This window comes from Rana temporaria, chromosome 10, assembly GCF_905171775.1.
Source record: "Rana temporaria chromosome 10, aRanTem1.1, whole genome shotgun sequence".
Classification (NCBI taxonomy): Eukaryota; Metazoa; Chordata; class Amphibia; order Anura; family Ranidae; genus Rana; species Rana temporaria.
This window is the reverse complement of record NC_053498.1, coordinates 83,930,879-83,950,396: the sequence shown is the minus strand read 5'-3', so window position 1 is coordinate 83,950,396 and position 19,518 is coordinate 83,930,879. Positions and strand designations below refer to the sequence as shown.

The window sequence follows — 19,518 nt, the reverse complement described above, 5'->3', positions numbered from 1 at the left end:
TAAAAACCAAATCCAAAATACTTTGATTGAAACATTCAGCTGCTAAAAAAAACCCTTGGGGAAACAAGTCAATTTTTTATGTGGGTTACACTAAGCATGTCTTATATTGACACGCAATCTAAGAGGCGGGCCAGGAAGTGATGCAAGGGAAGGAAATAAAGGTTCACAGAATAGCAGACGATGCCCATAGGTGAGCAGAGCCAAGTCACACATGTGAAAGGAATCAGGTAGAGAAACACTGCAGCAAGGAGGTAAGAGTACATGAGCAGGAAACTTTAGGCTAACTTGTAAAACAAGATTTCCTAAAAAAAAAAAATTAATCAGATTAATTTTTTTCATTTTTTTTAACAAATAGGCACCAACAAAAACAACCAATAGAACAAAAACAAACAAACATTCAATTCAAGATCAAATAACCATTCCAAGGAGTATCAACATTGATTTGATACATCACTGTCTAGATTTTCCCAAGTTATTTACAGATATTCAAAGAGATATTCAAAAATATTCATAGATATACAAAAATATTCAGAAAAACTCCAGAGCAGAAGGTTTATAGGTCTTTGACAGGCCCCTCCCCCACTAATAACATATTCACTATTTATTAAGGATTATTATTAAATTGAAATTAGAATGGGATGCAAAAATCGATTTTTTCCAGATCCTTTCAGACTTGTGCGTTAAACATAAGTGTATTTTTCCAACATTACATATTTATCCATTTCCCTAATCCAGTCCCCGAGGGTTGGATAAAACCCGAGGAGAGGCTATCAACTTGTGTGCTATAAAAAGAGATCTTATAATAGCCACTATCTGATCATGATCCATGCTATTGGGATTTACATAACCCAAAAGACATAAAGCGGGGTCTGGAGTCAGCATGGTGTTATTTACAGAATTTAGTATATCCAGCACTTTTTGCCAGTACTTAAATATTATTGGATATCCCCAAAAGAGGTACATAAAGGTACCAGGAGATTGATCGCATCTTGCGCATTCAGAATTTACTCTCCTGCCTACCCTGTACAACAGTTCTGGCGTACAATAAGCTCTATCCAAAATAAAAAGTTGAGCCACTCTATGTGAAGGAGATATTGAGGCAAGCTGCATTTTTGCAATATTTGATCCCAATCATCCCCTAGAATCACATCTGTTTCTGCCTCCCTTCAGAAGAAAATGTAGGTCTTATGAACTATATAAGAGTCTGGGACTCTGTTAAAAAAATCCATAAGGTGGCCACATGCAGCCCAAAATCCACAGTCTGAGTGTATGGAATATATGCAATCCTTGAATTCATCTATAAGTGGGTATCCGATAACTGTGACTCAAATAAACCTATTATATAATTGCTTTTATGTCAAGCTTAAAATACATTTCTTAGTTTTGGATAGAGCAGGAAATAATAAGTACCCCTGTCAAATTTTTAATACTATTCAGGGCTCCTTTACACTTTCCTCTACTTTAGAAAATGACTATGTTTTTGGTAATGTTTTAGCAGACAGAAAGTAACACCCTTCTACGGCAATACCGACAGAGATAAAAACACTTTTTAGTAGCATATAGTTAAGAAACTTCAGGAAAAATTGCTTTCCAATTTTTGTAAATATTTAAACTCACTGTGAGTGAGTGAAGGATAACTATACACAGAGAATCGTTGTTAGCATATATTACTATCTTTTTAACCACTTGACCACCAGAAGGTTTTACCCCTTGTTACCCCAGTGTATATTATTTAGTCTGTGAGTAAGTTATAGAGTTTACAAACAATGGTATGTACAGTATATTTGAAAATCAATCAATCCTGATGTATTGATGACCTATTCTCTTCTTGGGGGTTAAAATGCCAGGACAGTATAAATATCCCCCAAATGACATTTTTTTTTTAGAAAGAAGACAGGCCAAGGTATTTAGTAGGAGACATGGGAAGGTTTTTGAAGTTGTGATTTTTTGTCACAATTATATGAAAAATTAAGAAATTATTATTATTATTTTTTAATTTTTGTTTTACACATACTGTCACAAGTACAGGGGGTTGCACTGCTACATGCCCCAGGGGCCATGCCAGTGCTTAAAGTAAGTAGTTGGGGAAAGAGGAGCTCTCAAGAGCCTCAATAGTAATTTGTGAATATTTTAGTGGGGACAATATTAAGATCCCTTGGGAAGTGTCTCGGTGGTGTTAAGGAATAAGTGACAGGGTCTTTGGGACATCATCCTATGTGTGGGAAGGACATATGTTTTATTTTTTGTCTTGAGTTTTGGTGGGGGTGGGAGGAGTAGTGATGTCATACAATATTTTGTGTATGGTATATTGTGGAAAATGTTAAAGAATAAATAAATAAAAATAAAAACACTTTTTAGCAGAATAGGGGAAAGCTGAAACCCCTATCTGATTTCTATTTCTGTCTGTGTCCCCATAACCAATTTCCCTTGCTTTCTGTCTGGTAAAGCCATTGTCTTTAGGTCATAAAGTGAGGAAAATCTCTCTAACGGAGTCCCAGATAGCAAGCAAAACCACACAGGTTTTTTTTATAATTCCGTACTAAAATTAAAAAACAACTTTTTGGCTTGACATACACCTTATTCTATAATGAGCATATGGATTGCTAGGTTTGGAATGCAGTTTTTACTTTTTTGCATGCTTTAATCTTTCTACCCAAGTAGTCATTATTGAAACAATACAATTACAACAATATACTGTATAAGATATATCTGATATGAGTCCTGTGTTAGCATAAAATCATTTGTGTTTTAGCACATTGTTTTCTGAAAAACAAATGCCAAAATGTGTAATCTATACCAGATAGTTGTGAAAAGCAACGAATGCCCATTAATGCACTTTACAGGTTTTTTTTTAGCCTCAATCACATGCCAAGTAAAAGATGACAAAAGATAGTATTGAATGTCTGCCAGCTACCTGCTGCGATCCACATTTCATCAGAAACACTATACTTACTATTTAGAGTGCCACTGGGCTCACACAGACGATCATATACTGCTTATAAAGACTGATTTCAAGGAACATGCAGTGTTTGTTTCTATCCCAGAGTTTTAGAAAAATAAAGACCACACGGACAGTACAAGAACCTGTATTTGTATTTGTCAGAGGAAATCATAAAACTATATTTAAAGCTTAGTACTCTGGGCATCAATGTGTGTGGCTTAGCAGAGCACAGAATGGCTTTGGAATGCTATAAGTTCAACATATGGGTTATATTTGTAAAGCTGGTGATTTCAATGCTTTAACCAACTGAACAGACTAACCTTTGAACACTCTTTTAAACTCTTACCATTCTTCTTTTCTTTTTTCTGTTGTTCTCTGGATTTCACTTGGCATTATCACTCATCTGTGCTGCTGATTTCTTTGCATAGTGCATGTCTCATTTTATAATTTACATTAATTTATATCTTTAACTTAAGGTGTTATTCCAAGCAAAAATGAAAATCACTTGATTATTTACACTTTCAAATAGGTAAACCTTATTAATATGCTTTCAATTTAAATGCTTTGCAATCAACTGTTCATCCTGCCAGTCTCCAGATCAGCAATTGCCTTCCCGTGGAGAGGGGGGAAAGGGGGGATGAGAGAGAGAGAGAGAAGAAAGAGGGGGGTAGTGGGAGGCAAGACAGGGAGGGATAAAAGAGATGGGGAGAAGAGTTAAGGAAGAGGGGATGAAAAAGAGGGGGAGATGGGAAAAGAGAGGGAGAGAGAGAACAAGATTGGGAGATGGAGAAAGAGGGGGGAGAGAAAGGGGGAGAAGGGTGGAGGAGATAGAAAGAGAAAGGATCAAAGAGAGAGTACTGAAAGAGGGAGAGAGAGAAAGAGGGGGAGCTACAGAGAAAGGGGATGAGAGAAAGAGGTGAAGGGAGAAAGATGGGACGTGAGAGAGAGAGAGAGGAAAAGGGATAAAGGGACCAAATAGGCCACGCCCAATGCATTTTGCTCCGCCCCTGGAGCTTAGTCATGGGGAAAATTGGGGGCATGGCCTGTTTGGAGTCCAGGCTGAGGTTGCCACTCCACTCACCTCCCTAGGATCTTTCAGATGTGTGGCAACAGGGGTCACCCCTTTTCCCTTGGTCTCATAACAGTAAGGCTTAATGTGCACGGGACGTTTTACAACCTATCCTGAATGACTTAACTTGACAGATAGTAACCAATGTTTAAAAATGTCCATTTTGCCATGTGTACATGCCGCGTTTAGCTGTGTTTAGCCGCATTTAGATGCGTTTTCGATTAGAATCTTTTTTCTTTCTTTTTTTTTAATTTACACCTGTATACAAGCTGTTACAGACATTTGGTGTTTCAAATGTCTCTGAACATCCGTCCTGGACACATTTTTTTGCTTTCCAAAGAATGCTTCTAAACTTAACTGCCTAGAAATTACTATAAATGACCCTGTGTACATGTACTGATAAGATAACATAGAGGAGAGTTTAGGGGCAGCTAAAAAAAAAGTTCAACTGCTCCTAAACATCCATTTATCAGCAGCAGTGTACATGGAGCTAAAGAGGCATTTCAGAACACTCCCCTTGGCTTTGTGCTGAAGGTCTGATAGGCAGTGAAATAGAAAAAATGCCAGGTAGTCATGTGGAAAATTGGGACCCAGGGCACACAGCACTAGATTTAGGGAAATTTTTTGCATCAGTCATGTCAAGGCAAGGTGGATGCTTTTTCCAATAAACAAGCATTTTCATTCAGAAGTCTCCAATAGTATCAGGTCCGCCTCTCCCCTTAGCTAATTTTACTCTGCATTAGGTCACTTTTCATCCTTGCTCACCATTTTTATAAGAAGGGACAGTAACAGAGGGTTTGTGGTTACATCAATGCACATAGATCATAAAAAAGAAGGTTCTATAAGATTGAATTTTAGTTTTCAAAATTGTACAACAAATCCAGCACATCCCTGGGAAAAGTGCCTTTGGGAAGTTTTGAGGATTAGCTTTCCATTTAACTTTCCATTGACTGTAAAGTAATACTAAAGTCTCTTTTTTTAAATTATTATTATTATTACTACCAATAACAAACATGTTATACTTACCTGCTCTGTGAAGTTGTTTTGCACAGAGCAGCCCAGATCCTCCTCTTCTCGGGTCCCTTTCCGACGCTCCTGGTCCCTCCCTCCTGTTGATTGCCCCCATAGCAAGCAGCTTGCCATGAGGCCACCTGGGCCATTTCTTCAAAATTCTGTGCCATAAACTGCGGCTCTACCGTACATGCAATGTCAGCGCAGCTTTGACCAGTCACACAGCCGGAGTCCCTGAACCCTAAAGTAAGACGGGTGAAGATAGAAGTGAGTGATGATATTGCATCGCTGGAAAGCTTAGCTTTCAGGTAATTTTCACATAATGTGCTAGTATGAAATGCATACTAGCACATTATCCCTTCCCCTTGCAGGTCAGAAAAAAAAGGCACCCAGCGGTTAACGACCACTTTAATGCATAGAATATATTAGGATAAAAACCTTTTGACTTTACAACCACTTTAAACCTATTTGAGATTTTATTTACTTGAAAAGTATGCTTCTGCAATTATACTTGCAAGATTTATTAATTGGGGTTTATCTTTTTTTTTTTTTTTTTTTTTTACCTTTTTTCGGTGTCATTGTTTCAATTTGTGTTTGTGCACTTAGAGATTGACTAATGTTACCAATACTGTAAAGCTGTTTTATGCAAAGTTTGTTTATCTATAAGCAAAATTTAGCTTTAGTTGTTTTTGCAGTGTGTGGGAAGCCCTTTCTGGTTTTTAAGTCCTCTCTGTTCGACCTGGCTAATACTGTCACTAGAAAAAAAGAGTGAGGGGAAATTCTGGGTTAGTAAGTTGTCAACAGAACAGGAACATTTTCCATTTGGGACTCATGTCTCACTGATAAGCATTTAAGAGTGCATTTCCCTTGGTTTCCACCTTTGTCCTGCCCCCAGGACCATAAGTGATGAGAAATCTCCCCATTGCCCCACATTGCAGCCTCACTGTGCCCCACATTGCAGCCTAATTGTGCCGCCATTGCAGCCTAATTGTGCCCCCCATTGCAGCCTCATTGTGCCCCTGGTCTGCCCCCAGTGCCCTGTTCCTCTGGTCTGCCCCTAGTGCCCTGTCCCTCTGGTCTGCCCCCAGTGCCCTGTCCCTCTGGTCTGCCCCTAGTGCCCTGTCCCATTTTGTTAAAGTTCTTGTTGGTAATATTTAATTTTTTAACTTGATTCTGCATAAAACATTGTCATTCCATGAGATAATCTACGAGGGCGTGTTTACGGGTGCAATTAGGCGCAGGGCAGTGTATGAGTTAGGTGGGGCAACTGGTGGCGAGTAACTCTTGAGGCCTGGCTAGTAGCTCAGGACTTGAAATTTTGAGCCCTGGCATATGAGATCATCTCTCATTGGCCGCACAGATCGCCTAGCAAACGGCCACTCCGATTGGCCGTTCACGGCGATCTGGGATTGGCTGTGTCCATGGGACACGGCCAGCAAAGGGGCGTGCGCGGAGAACGAGCAAAGGGGCGGCCGTAAAAAGACGGTGCCCCAGAGAAGTAGAATCACCCTGCGGCCGTATATAGTCGTACGGCCGTCGGGAAGTGGTTAAGGTGAAAAACCTTCTGTGGTGCAGCTCCCTCCCAAAGACCCCCTTTCTCTTGCCTTAGCCCGATCCAGCGATGGGCACAAGCACAGCGGCTCAAGCTGCTGTAGCTCTCCTCATTGGTCAGCCATCGGTTCCTGCTGCTGTCAATCAAAAGCTGTGACACAGGAACAGGAGGTGATCCTCTTCTTCCAGCGGGAGACCCCAGAAGAAGAGGATTGGGGCTGCTCTGTGCAAAACCATTGCACAGAGCAGGTAAGTATAGGCATGTTTATTATTTTTATTTAAAAAAAAAATCAAACATTTGTATCACTTTATAGAAATATTCAAACTTTTCTGTTTTAAAAACAGATAAGAACATATATATATATATATATATATATATATATATATATTGTGGTCTTAAATTCCTTTTAGAGGTAGTTTTTCAACCTACTTCTGCCTTTCTGGCTTAAAGGGTCACTAAAGGAATATTTTTTTAGCTAAATAGCTTCCTTTACCTTACTGCAGTCCTGGTTTCATGTACTCATTGTTCATTTTTGCTTTGATGTTGCTGTAAATCCTCTATGTTCTGGACACTTCCTGGTTGTCTGTTTCCTGATCACCACAGTACTGGGAGATTTCTCTCTGTGGTGACTAATCAAGGAGGTGTGATTACTGTGTGTAAAACGAAACTGGATTGGTGCTGAGGAGTTTTAGGCAAAGTATCACTGCCCTCTATTGGCTCACTGCCCTCTATTGGCTCTCTGTACATCAGAGAACCAGGAAACAACAGTAAAAACGAAACTAAACTATAGGCACATTATATGATTGTTTTTTATCTATTTGTAATCATTTTTAAAAGGAATCAGTTAACTATTATGTCTCTATACCCTGTAAACAGTCATTTCAGCTAAAAAAAAATCCTTTAGTAACCCTTTAAGCCAAATTGATGTCACTGCTCCAGCCTTTAGGCTCCTGAGATATCGTCATTATACATCCCAGGAGTCTTCAAGGTAATTTCTATTAATCACAAAATTACAGTAGCAGCAAGAGGTCAGGCTTTTTCTTGCATCCTCCTACCCACTTGTAAACCGGTAAGCAGGTAAACTGATTCATACTATATGTTACATTTATAAGATATTTGCACTGATTTTTGAGAATGATGGGTGAATAATTGATTCAAGAAAAAATCTAATCTTGCAGCTAACATATATTATCAAGAAGGCAGAGTATGTGCCTTTACTGAGAAGGTTGAAAACGTAGTTGCTAGCTGCAACTATTACAATATTCCTTCTCATGATTCACATAGATCATCTATCTATCTATCTATCTATCTATCTATCTATCTATCTATCTATCTATCTATCTATCTATCTATCTATCTATCTATCTAGCTATCTAGCTATATATCTACATATCTATTATCATGTTATATCTGGCTATATATCTCTATTTAGAGAATAAAAATATACATTTTACCAAGTCGTACTAATTTTTAGGTATGTGTTCTTTATTTTTATAGAAATTTGACCCAGACAGTGTAGATGTAGCCCTCCAGCGATATAAGATGTAGATTCTAAACCTGCAGGTTATAGAAAACAGATGATGGCCTTTGAACACACCATACAGTGTTGTGTGAACATCCAGTTACCAGTTTTCTTATAGCTTCTGTGCATACAATCTTCCTTTACCTACTAAGTGTTTGCTCATGGGAACATTTAAGTGAGAATGGTCTAGTGCTGTTGACTTAAAAAAGTACACTGCAACATTATTATTATTCAGAGGATTAATCACTGTAATGCCGCGTACACACGATCAGAATTTCCGATGAAAAAATGTACTTTTTTCATCGAAAATTCCGATCGTGTGTGGGCCCCATCGGACTTTTTCCCGTCCAATGGAAAAAAAAAACTATAGGAAATTCCTATCGTCTGTGTGCAACTCCGACGGAGAAAAACCCACGCATGCTCAGAATCAAGTTGACGCATGCTCGGAAGCATTGAACTTAATTTTTCTCGGCTCGTCGTAGTGTTTTACGTCACCGTGCCATCAGAAAATCCAATCGTGTGTACGGGGCATTAGTGGAATTTATATCCGGATGTCTGTGATGAACAGCAGAGAAGGCAAAGTAAAGTCAGCGAGTTCTGATGTAGACTAGTGGTCAATTTTTACTCATTATTAGGATCAGACAGGAACAACATAGGAGCCTTGGCAGTCAAAGCACGGTAAAATACATCTACTGTATGTATGTGTCCATAAATTTACAAAAGCGAAAGGTTTGACTATGTTTACATACCAAAATTAACTTTCTAATTTAAAATGGAGGTCTGGAAAACATTTAAAAGTTCATGAAAACCACTTTCACTCCCTTCCTGTCCAGGCAATTTTCAGCTTTCAGCGCTGTCACACTTTGAATGACAATTGCACGGTCATGCAACACTGTACAGAAACATTTTTTTCACACAAATAGAGCTTTCTTCCGGAGGAATTTAACCACTGTTTTTTTATTGTTCGCTAAATAAACAAAAAAAGACCAATTTTATTTTTTTAAAACCCAACTTTTTCATAGTTTGTTATAAAATTTTGCAAACAGGTAATTTTTCTTCTTCACTGATGTGCGATAATGAGGCTGCACTTATGGGCACTGATAGGCTGCACCAATAGGCACAGATAATAAGGCACTGTTGGGCAATGATGGGCACTGATAGGCTGCCCTAATGGGCACTCATGAGGCAGCACTGGTGGCAACTGATGAGGAGGCACTGATAGGTGGCACTGATGGGTGCCACTGATGGGCACTTATAGGTCACACTGTTGGGTACTGATAGGCGGCACTAATATGTGGCAATAATAGGCGGCACTGTTTGGCACTGGTAGGCTGCACTGATGGGTAAAACTGATAAGGAGACACTGATGGGCACTGTTGAGGAGGCACTGATGAGGCTACAATGATAGGTGGTACTTATGGGTGGCACTGATGGGCAATAATAGATCGCACTGTTGGGCACTGTTAGGTGGCACTGATAGGCTGCACTGATGGTCACTGGTAGGCTGCACTCATAGGTGACACTGATGAGGAGACACTGATGGGCACTGATTGGCAGCACTGATGATCACAGATTGGCAGCACTGGTGGGCACTGATTGGCAGAACTGGTGGGAACTGCTGGGATTGCATTGATAATACGGACACTGATAATGCCCAGTGCCCTGATTAGCAGTGTACATGTTCTACACAAGCTGGTTACTGGCTCACTTCTCTTCTCAAGTTGTCAGTGTGAGAAAAAGAGTCCTGATAACCATCTTTTGCTTACATCGTGATCAGCCATGATTGGACACAGCTGATCACGTGGCAAAGAGCCACTGATTGGACATTTACCTCAGTCTGTAATCAGCAGTGTCCGGAAAGACACTACATTCACCGAGCATGCCGTAGCAGGCATGTGGCAGGCATGATCACAGGAAGACATAATATGACACCCTCCCAGAACTGACCGGCCGTGCTGTGGTCGTCATTCGGCTATAGCACAGTTGGCAATTGATGGAACCACAGTAAATGCTCTCAGGATAGAGAGTGCAAGCAGATAGGGGAAAATCAATTCCTCCCATCTGTTTTGTAATGACTGAACCTTGAAGGGTCAGCTGCATGTATACATTTTATATTGTGCTGCTTGCCTGGAAACATAGTGTATCTAAAGTATCTAAACCCAATAACAAAAAATGTATATATTGCAGCTTACTTAGGTATGGTGGCTGAATAGATTTTCTTTTTTCAATCTAAGTACATTTTCTGCATGTACAGAACATCCCTGTTGCTCCTGCTATAAACCCAATGCCCTTTCTGTGCACTGAACTGAAAGCTTAAACAATATTATCAGCCTTCCTAGTTTTTCTTTTGTGCACTAAAGAATACTATCCATTTAATAGAGATGAGGAGGAGTTTGTGGTCCAAATAAAGAGAGTAGCCCAGGATGACAACACTATTCCATAGATAATTTACCGTGAGATAGTTTTAGGATACAGGATAATCAGGTAAACATAAAGGAAAACAGCCTGAAACAAGTAAATGAATGCAGCCCCCACATCTAATTACTGATAAGCCACAATATACACTGCTCAAAAATATTTAAGGAACACTTTGAAAACATATCAGATCTCAACGGGCAAAAATCTCATGCTGGATATCTATACTGATATGGACTGGGTAATGTGTTAGGAAAAAAAGGATGGCACATCCTTTGATGGAAATGAAAATTATCCACCTACAGAGGGCTGAATACAAAGACACCCCGAAAATCAAAGTGAAAAAAGCAAGCTAGTTCATTTTGCAAAAATTTCATTGCAACTCTGAATGGTCCTCAGTAGTTTGTATGGCCCTCAAATGCTTGTATGTATGCCTGACAACATCAGGGCATGCTCCTAATGAGACGACGGATGGTGTCCTGGGGTATTTCCTCCCAGATCTGGCCCAGAGCACCACTGAGCTCCTGAAGAGACTGAGGTGCAACCTGGCAGCACCGAATGGACCGAAACATAATGTCCCAGAGGTGTTCTTTTGGATTTAGGTCAGGTGAGTGTGGGGGCCATTCAATGGTATCAATTTATTCATCCTCCAGGAACTGGCTGCATGCTCTCGCCACATGAGGCCGGGCATTGTCGTGCACCAGGAGGAACCCAGGACCCACTTTACCAGCGTAGGATCTGACAATGGGTCCAAGGATTTCATCCCGATACCTAATGACAGTCATGGATATGCCTCCCCAGACCATCACTGACCCACCACCAAACCGGTCATGCTGAACGATGTTACAGGCAGCATAAAGTTCTCTGCGGCTTCTCCAGACCCTTGCACGTCTGTCACATATGCTCAGGGTGAACCTGCTCTCATCTGTTAAAAGCATGGGGCACCAGTGGCGGACCAGCCAATTCTGGTGTTCAATGGAAAATGCCAGTGTCCGGCAGTGAGCACAGAGCACACGAGAGGACGTCGGGACCTCAGGCCACCCCCATGAAGTCTGTTTCTGATTGTTTGGTCAGAGAAATTCACACCAGTGGTCTGCTGGAGGTCATTTTGTAGGGATCTGGCAGTGCTTATCCTATTCCTCCTTGCACAAAAGAGCACATACCGGTTCTGCTGATGGGTTAAGGACCTTCTACGTTGCGGTCCAGCTCTCCTAGAGTAACTGCCTGTCTCCTGGAATCTCCTCCATGCTCTTGAGACTGTGCTGGGAGACACAGCAAACCTTCTGGCAATAACACATATTGATGTGCCATCCTGGAGGAGTTGGACTTCCTGTGCAACCTTTATAGGATCCAAGTATTACCTTGTGCTACCAGTAGTGACACTGACCCTAGCCAAATGTAAAACTGGTGAAAAACAGTCAGAAAAGATGAGTAGGAAAAAAATTTCAGACACCTCCACCTGAAAAAACATTCCTGTTTTGGAGGTCGTCTCATTGTTGCCCATCTAGTGCACCTGTTGTTAATTTCAATTAACAGCAAAGCAGCTGAAACTGATTAACAACCCCCTCTGTATACATGCTTCCCCCTCTGCTACTTAACTGACCAGATCGATATCCCAGGAGTTCTGATTCAAAAGTGTTCCTTTAATTTTTTCATTTCATTTTAGTTTTGGGGTTTAGATATGTGTTAAAACCTAAACTCTGATGACTTAGGGTATTTTTTTTCCATATATGTTTAGGTTTAAATGTTCTTATGACCCCTGTAGATGTTGGTGTGCACCAACGAAACTGGTAGGGTGCTTGAATGTTATATGTAATTTCCACCGTTTTTGAAGCACAGCTGGAATGCACCACAGCGTTTGCTTGCACATGGTTTTTTAAGCTGCAAGAATTTGCTGTTTTTACCTTGTTTTTACCTGTTTTTTGGAATAAAACTGTGACATACTTCGCTATGGAAGCCCTTTCTTTTTAATTTATCCCACTAATCATTGGACAATTCCTTTCAAATAATTTTTTCCTGGGAATGTGTTCAAACGATCTGGATTCACTTTGGTACGTGTGTCCTGGAGGTCGGTTAAATGCTGGGATCATCATTGGGATTGTGCACAACTCCTGATGGATATACCCATATGTGCTTTATCACTACCTGTAATAGGGGGTTATGGAAGTCTGGTGAGTAGGATGTGTGACAGGTGATGGTGATGGAAGATATTTTAGTCAAATAATGAATAATGAGGATTCTCTGCAGACCCTGCAAACAATGTGCTTCTTTTTGTTCCCACAAATAAAGCTTTCTTTTGGTGGTATTTGATCACCTCTGGGATTTTTATTTTCTGCTAAAAAAAAATTAAAAGACTGAAAATTCTGAAAAACAAATGCTTTTTTTTTGTTTCCGTTACAAAACTTTGTAAAGAAGTACGTTTTCTCCTTCACTGATGGGCACTGATGGCGCTGCACTGATGGGCACTGATAAGGTGGCACTGATGAGGTGGAATTGATGGGCACTAATATGGGGCACTGATAGGCGGCACGGATGGGCAATGATAGGCGGCACGGATGAGCACAGATAGGCGGCACGAATGGGCACAGATAGGCGGCATGGATGGGCACAGATAGGCGGCACGAATGGGCACAGATAGGTGGCATGGGTGGGCACGGATAGGAGACACGCATGGGCACAGATAGGCGGCATGGATGGGCACTGATAGGTGGCACAGATAGGCATGGCTGGGCACTGATAGGTGGCATGGATGGGCGTGGATGGGCACTGATAGGTGGCACAGATGTACTGTATTATATTGTACTTATAGATGCCAATCAATGCCAAACAACAGTGCCTGCCAATCAGTGATGTCCATTGTGGGCACTGATTGGCATCCCTGGTGGTCTAGGGTGGCATACTTAGTGGTGGGCATCCCTGGTAGTCTAGTGGCATCCCTCGTGGTCTAGTGTGGGCATCCTCGGGGGGGGGGCTGTGCTAATAATCGATCAGCACAAACCCCCCTGTCAGAGGAGCAGCCGATCGGCTCTCCTATACTCGCGTCTGACAGACGCGAGTGAGGAAAAGCCGATAACTGGCTCTTCTTGTTTACATTGTGATCAGCCGTGATTGGACACAGCTGATCACGTGGTAAAGAGTCTCCGTCAGAGACTCTTTACCTAGATTGGCGTTGCGGGGTGTCCCACTGACACCCTGAAACAACGATTACCGCGATGCGTGCCCCCAGGAGCGCGCATCGGCTCCATATCCTGAGGACGTCATATGACGTCCAGTCAGGATATTGAAACCACTTTGCCGACGTCTTTTTGTTATAGGGCGGGCGGCAAGTGGTTAAAGATGAATACCAGGAATTCAGCACCTTTATAACAAGTGAAGGCACACTATGAGTTAAGTCCAAGGAGATGCATGACATCTGGCCTTATCTCTATTATATCTCTATTATATACATCTGAAGCCTCGTACACACGATAGGTTAACCAGAGGACAACTGTCTGAAGGACCATTGTCATAAGTTAACCGATGAAGCTGACTGATGGTCCGTCACGCCTACACACCATAGGTTAAATAACCGATCGTGTCAGAACGTGGTGACGTAAAACACAACGACGTGCTGAAAAAAACAAAGTTCAATGCTTCCAAGCATGTGTCGACTTGATTCTGAGCATGCATGGGTTTTTAACCGATGGTCGTGCCTACTAATGATCGGTTTTGACCTATCGGTTACCAATCCATAGGTTAATTTTAAAGCAAGTTGTCTTTATTTTAATCTATGGTTAAATAACCTATAGGGCCCACACACGAACGGTTTTGACCGATGAAAACGGTCCTTCAGACCGTTGTCCTCTGGTTTACCTATCGTGTGTACGAGGCCTGACAGTCTAAATTTATTTTTTTAAAGTGCCCCTGTCCCCCGTGCTAGCACGCAAAAAGGGAAAGCTCGAATCAGTCCCACGCACACGCAAACAGCGTTTATTCTGTTTGAACAGTAATTCTAGCACTAGACCGCTTCTGTAAATCCAAAGTGGTAACCTGTAAAGGCTTTTAAATCATCACCTATGTATAAAAACATCTGCATTTTTTGTCGCCATTGCACGGCGTGTGTAATTTTAAAGCGTAACATGTTTGGTATCTATTTACTCGGCTTAACATCTTTTATATTAAAATATTTTTTTTTTTTTAGCATTAGAAATTTTAAAAGTGTATTTTTTCTCCAAAATTGGGTTTGAAAAAACGCTGCGCAATACTGTGGGACTTAAAAAATTGCAAAACCCACCAATTTATTCTCTAGGACCTCTGCTATAATACTTGGGGGTTCTAAGTAATTTTCTACCAAAAAAAAAATGATTATTACATGTAAGCAAAAAATGCCAGAAAAGGCCTGGTCTTCAAAATCTTATGTACAATCTCAAAATCACCAAATGTGTACATGGGCAAGTTCAAGTCTATGATTTTTTAATTTTTATCTAGATTATTAAAAATGTACTGTATGTGATACATTTCAAGAGTTATCTCTAATTTAGCCTTTCATCAAATGACTGTAAAGAATTAATTTAGATAAAAATATACTTTTATCCGAATCTTTGTCTTTGGTGTAAGCTACAGCAACATCAACAGTTATCTGTTTTGTACTAAGTAATGAGAACTAGCAGACTTGACCAATTAAAAACAATTAGAACTTTGAAATGACTTATGATTGCACTTTGGGGCTTGTAAGGTTAACGTACATGTTGTAGAAATCAGTGTAGTGTCTTCAGCCAAAGTTACATCTGTTTAAATAATAAGACTAAACTGCATTTCAACTGTTCAAAAAACACAGTAAAATGGAAGGCTACTAAATGGAAGATTCATAGCAGGGATGAATTACAAATTACAATGAGTTTAATCCTAAATCATCTGTAGGTATGTTGAATATTTATTTATTTTCTTTTTTAAACTAAAAAGTATTGTCATTTTTAGTACTGGATGTTAATTGTAATTAAGATGGCTACATGCGATGACCACTATGCAGTTTCAGAAAAACTTTTCCTGTTTCTGCAATAAAAAATAAAGTAATTTATGTTGAAAGTATCCCCCAGTTGCTAACTGATAGATACATGTTTGCAAACGTATTTAGTCACCTGTGTCTGTCCATTTTTTTTTCCTCAGCATGACAAAGCTGCAGAGGTCTGAACAGGGAACACATTTCTGCAAAGTAAATGAATGAATAGAAAGAAAAGGTAAGTAGGACTTTCAAGGTGCTTGAAGTCTTAACCCCCAGAAAAAAAACATACATGCATGTATGTTTTTCCTGGGGGTTAACACTTCAACATTTGAAGTCCCACTTACTTTTCTTCTCTATTCATTCATGTTATTAACTGGAATGCGGTGCATTATGAGGATCTGATATACCTATCGATTCGAATTCTGCTAAGTAAATAGATCTCTTTTTCTTTACTCTTGCTCACAATAAGTAGGGATGAGCAAACCTTTTCATTTTTTGTTCGGTCTGGGTTTGCCAAACCGAGTGGGTAGTCTCTTAAAGGGGTTGTAAAGACAAAAACATTTTCCTCTTAAATTAAAGTCTGACAGTAGCTGATAAAGTAAAAAGTAATGTTTTGCATTATAACTAGTTTGATACCTGTTGAAATCGAGCTGTTTTATTCACCTCCATCACTCCTGAATCATTATTCTCACTGACTTCCTGGTTTGCGGTGCGCATTCATTGTTGCTACATCACGGCCTAATGGGAACTACAGTTCCCATTAGGCTTAGCCTCCATGCCTGTGAGGGATAAGAGAGCATCTTCACGTAGGGCTCTAGTCATAGGGAGGGGGTGAGCACATTCTGCTTTCCACCATGCAAAATGGCTCAGATGCTGGTGGAAAGCAAGAAGAGGAGTGACAGGAAATGGCATTTTCAAACCTGGATTACTGTATTTTGGAGGTCAAAAGGAAAAATGAGGAAAGTGATATTTAAATGCTCTAGCTTACAGCAATCAATTGATCTGATAAAAAACGAACCTTTAGTGTTCCTTTAAGTTTGTGGGATGCTAAATTATCTTTTTTCCCTAGTCTTTTCAAAGCTAAAAGGCTAAAGGATATGTTTTTTTAAAAATGGAATTGGGGGCTGGGCACTTCTATGGGGAAAATGTACCAATACTTTTTTGAATAAAATACCATTTAGCAGGGCAACTTTGAAAATACATCAATCCCTTAATAATATGCTTGAGGGATGTATAAAAGTAATGTTACAGAACAGTATCAAATACTGTAGCACTTTAACCCCTTCACGCTGACTGTATGCAAATATGCATCCCCACTGGACTGGGCTTTTGTCTGTGGGGCCACATTTTTGCGTATCTCCCTTTGTGTTGGGAGCGCACTGCACAGCGCGCTCCCAACACAGAGATAGGGGTCTCACCAAGAGCCCCAGGTCCCGTTCTAACATGGGATTTTGGGTCACCTGATCGCTGTGATAGCCTCTGATTGGCTATCACAGTGATCAGTCACTGTGAAGCCCACCCCTGTGTCTTCTGTCTCTGTAAATGAACTAGGGAGATAAATTGTATCATTCTCTGCCCTTGCAGAGATAGAAAAACAAAGTTTGTAAAGAAAGAAACAAATAATAATAATAATTAAAATATATATTTTTTAAATAACTAGATCAATGTTTGATCTAGGTCAGTGCCAGGGTTAGTGTTTGGGTTAAGGTCAGGGTCAGTTTTTTTGGACAGGATTTTTTATAAAAAACATTTAATTAGTATCAGTGTCAGTTAGTGTCAGTGTGTTCTAGGTAGGGTTAAAAACAAAACAAAATGTGCACTATTGTTTCTGGGCTGTATTACTGCTACAAACAACAACTAACATACACATATGTGGTATTTCTGCAATCGTCAGGAGCAGGAGAATATATTTTGGGTTGTTTAGTGGTAGGTCATGGTAGTAGCAAGAAAAATATTGTTAAATTGTAAAAAAAAAAAATTTTTTTTTTACTATGTTGGCCCATTTTTCCTTTGATATTAATAATACAAAAAATCTGGAGATATCCATTACCATTTACCACCTAATGCAAGGCCAATTTGTTGTGTAAAAAACAAGGTATAATCCACCTGGATGCACACAGTAGTTGTGATACTGAAACATGTCAAATTTGCAAAATTGGGCTTAGGCATTAAGAATTGTTCTACCCTGAGGCCTCGTACACACGACAGAGTTTCTCGGCAGAATTCAGCGAGAAACTCGGTCAGAGCCGGATTCTGCCGAGAAACTCTGTCGTGTGTACACTTTCGGCCCGATGGAGCCGCCGAGGAACTCGTCGAGAAAATAGAGAACATGTTCTCTATTTTCTCGTTGTTCTATGGGAGAACTCGGCCCGCCGAGCTCCTCAGCGGCTTCAGGGCTGAACTCGCCGAGGAACTCGACGTGTTTGGCACGTCGAGTTCCTCGGCCGTGTGTACGAGGCCTTAGGCACAAAGGGGTTAAAAGTGACATAAAAAGAAAAAATGGTGCGTGGTTTCCCTTTTAAATTCAAATCAGGCCCTTTTACAGGCATGCATACTGGAAGGGCAGTGAGGGTGTACCCCTCCTCCTGAACAAGACCGAGCCACATGCCTTTTAACATTGGGAAAGGGCAAGGGGTGGTGAGGGAGTCCAATACTATCCCGAAGCATTCACGGCATGCCCTGTGCTCCGTTTCACAATGCCACTACCAAACACCCCTCAGTGCCAACAACCTCATGCTTTCATACCAGGAGAATAAATAATAAATACATAATAGGGGTACTGGGCTGTATATAGTCCTGACTCTTGGACTGTGTACCATACATACAACTGACCATTACACACTGTACATTACATACATCAGACCACTTTACTCTGAACATTATATGCACTTGTCCCCTGCACTATTTACCTTACATTCTCCAAACACTTGCACCCTGTACCTTATATACAGTATTTCTAACCTCCGAATTCAGTGCATAGGTTTATCATTTGAGCCCCTTCCACTGTCCTTTTTTCCCTTCTTTTGGAGTCATATATATGTTAAAGTTCATTGTACTCAGAACATCTTAAAATTCTTGTTTATGCTGATTTTTTTTAGCATATTGAAGCCTTTTTTACTGATCATTTTAGTCCCACAATGAGCTTGTATAGTGCTTTAAAATGCTTGTCACAAGGACTAACGGGAATTTTCACAACTCATATTTGACAATATTTTTATGAAATGCAACTAAAGTATTACATATTATGTTTAAACATGCTTAAAAAGCTCATACATTGTCGTGTTAATACTAGTCTATGATGGGTATTTCAAGCTCTGCTGATGTGAAGGACGCCTAGTGAGTAATCGGCCCTGTTTTGTCATTTTGGTTGACCGTAGTCCAAAGTTCTCCATTTAATTGACTTTTGAAGACTGCTGAGCTCATATGCTAGCCTTGAAATAAGAAAATATTTTAATTTGAAATGAAATATTCTGAGCTTTCTTGAACATGAAAGACATTATGTAGTGAAGATATACAGCTGGAACATAGTTTTGCCATTTCATTGACAAACATACACTATAAGTGTGAAAGCTCCATACATCATGTTGACATTCTGCATGTAAGAGATGCCATTTGTTATATTCATTCTCCTCTGTCGTGTTGTGAGACCTCACCACTTTGGGTGAAACCCTGGTAGGTTTTGCAGTATTATATTGTTACTACTGAATTAACATTAATGCACATTCTGTGTATATAGAGTATATATTCAGTGTGCTGAGCTGTGTACTGTAGGCCGTTGTTGGTACACTCCTGGTATTTATATATTAATTTATATATTCAGTGTGTGTGTATTTGTGTTATACTGTATTTGTTGGCTGTATTCTTGTTTAAAGGAGTTGTAAAGGAAAACGTTTGTTTTCCTAAAATGAATGTCTGCAAGGTAGACAGACAGAATAGTGTAATGATTCTGTTAAAAAAGGAGTAAATACCTATTAAATTCCTTCATCTATATCACCTCTGGCGTTCTAGTTTCTGTTGTCTAATTCAC

General features: G+C 40.1%; 1 protein-coding gene across 2 annotated transcripts in view; it reads right to left on the bottom strand.

The window, feature by feature from the left end:
- LOC120915264 (netrin-1-like) overlaps positions 1–19,518 on the bottom strand; it is a 130,466-nt gene that overhangs the window by 96,168 nt on the left and 14,780 nt on the right. The window lies entirely within an intron of this gene.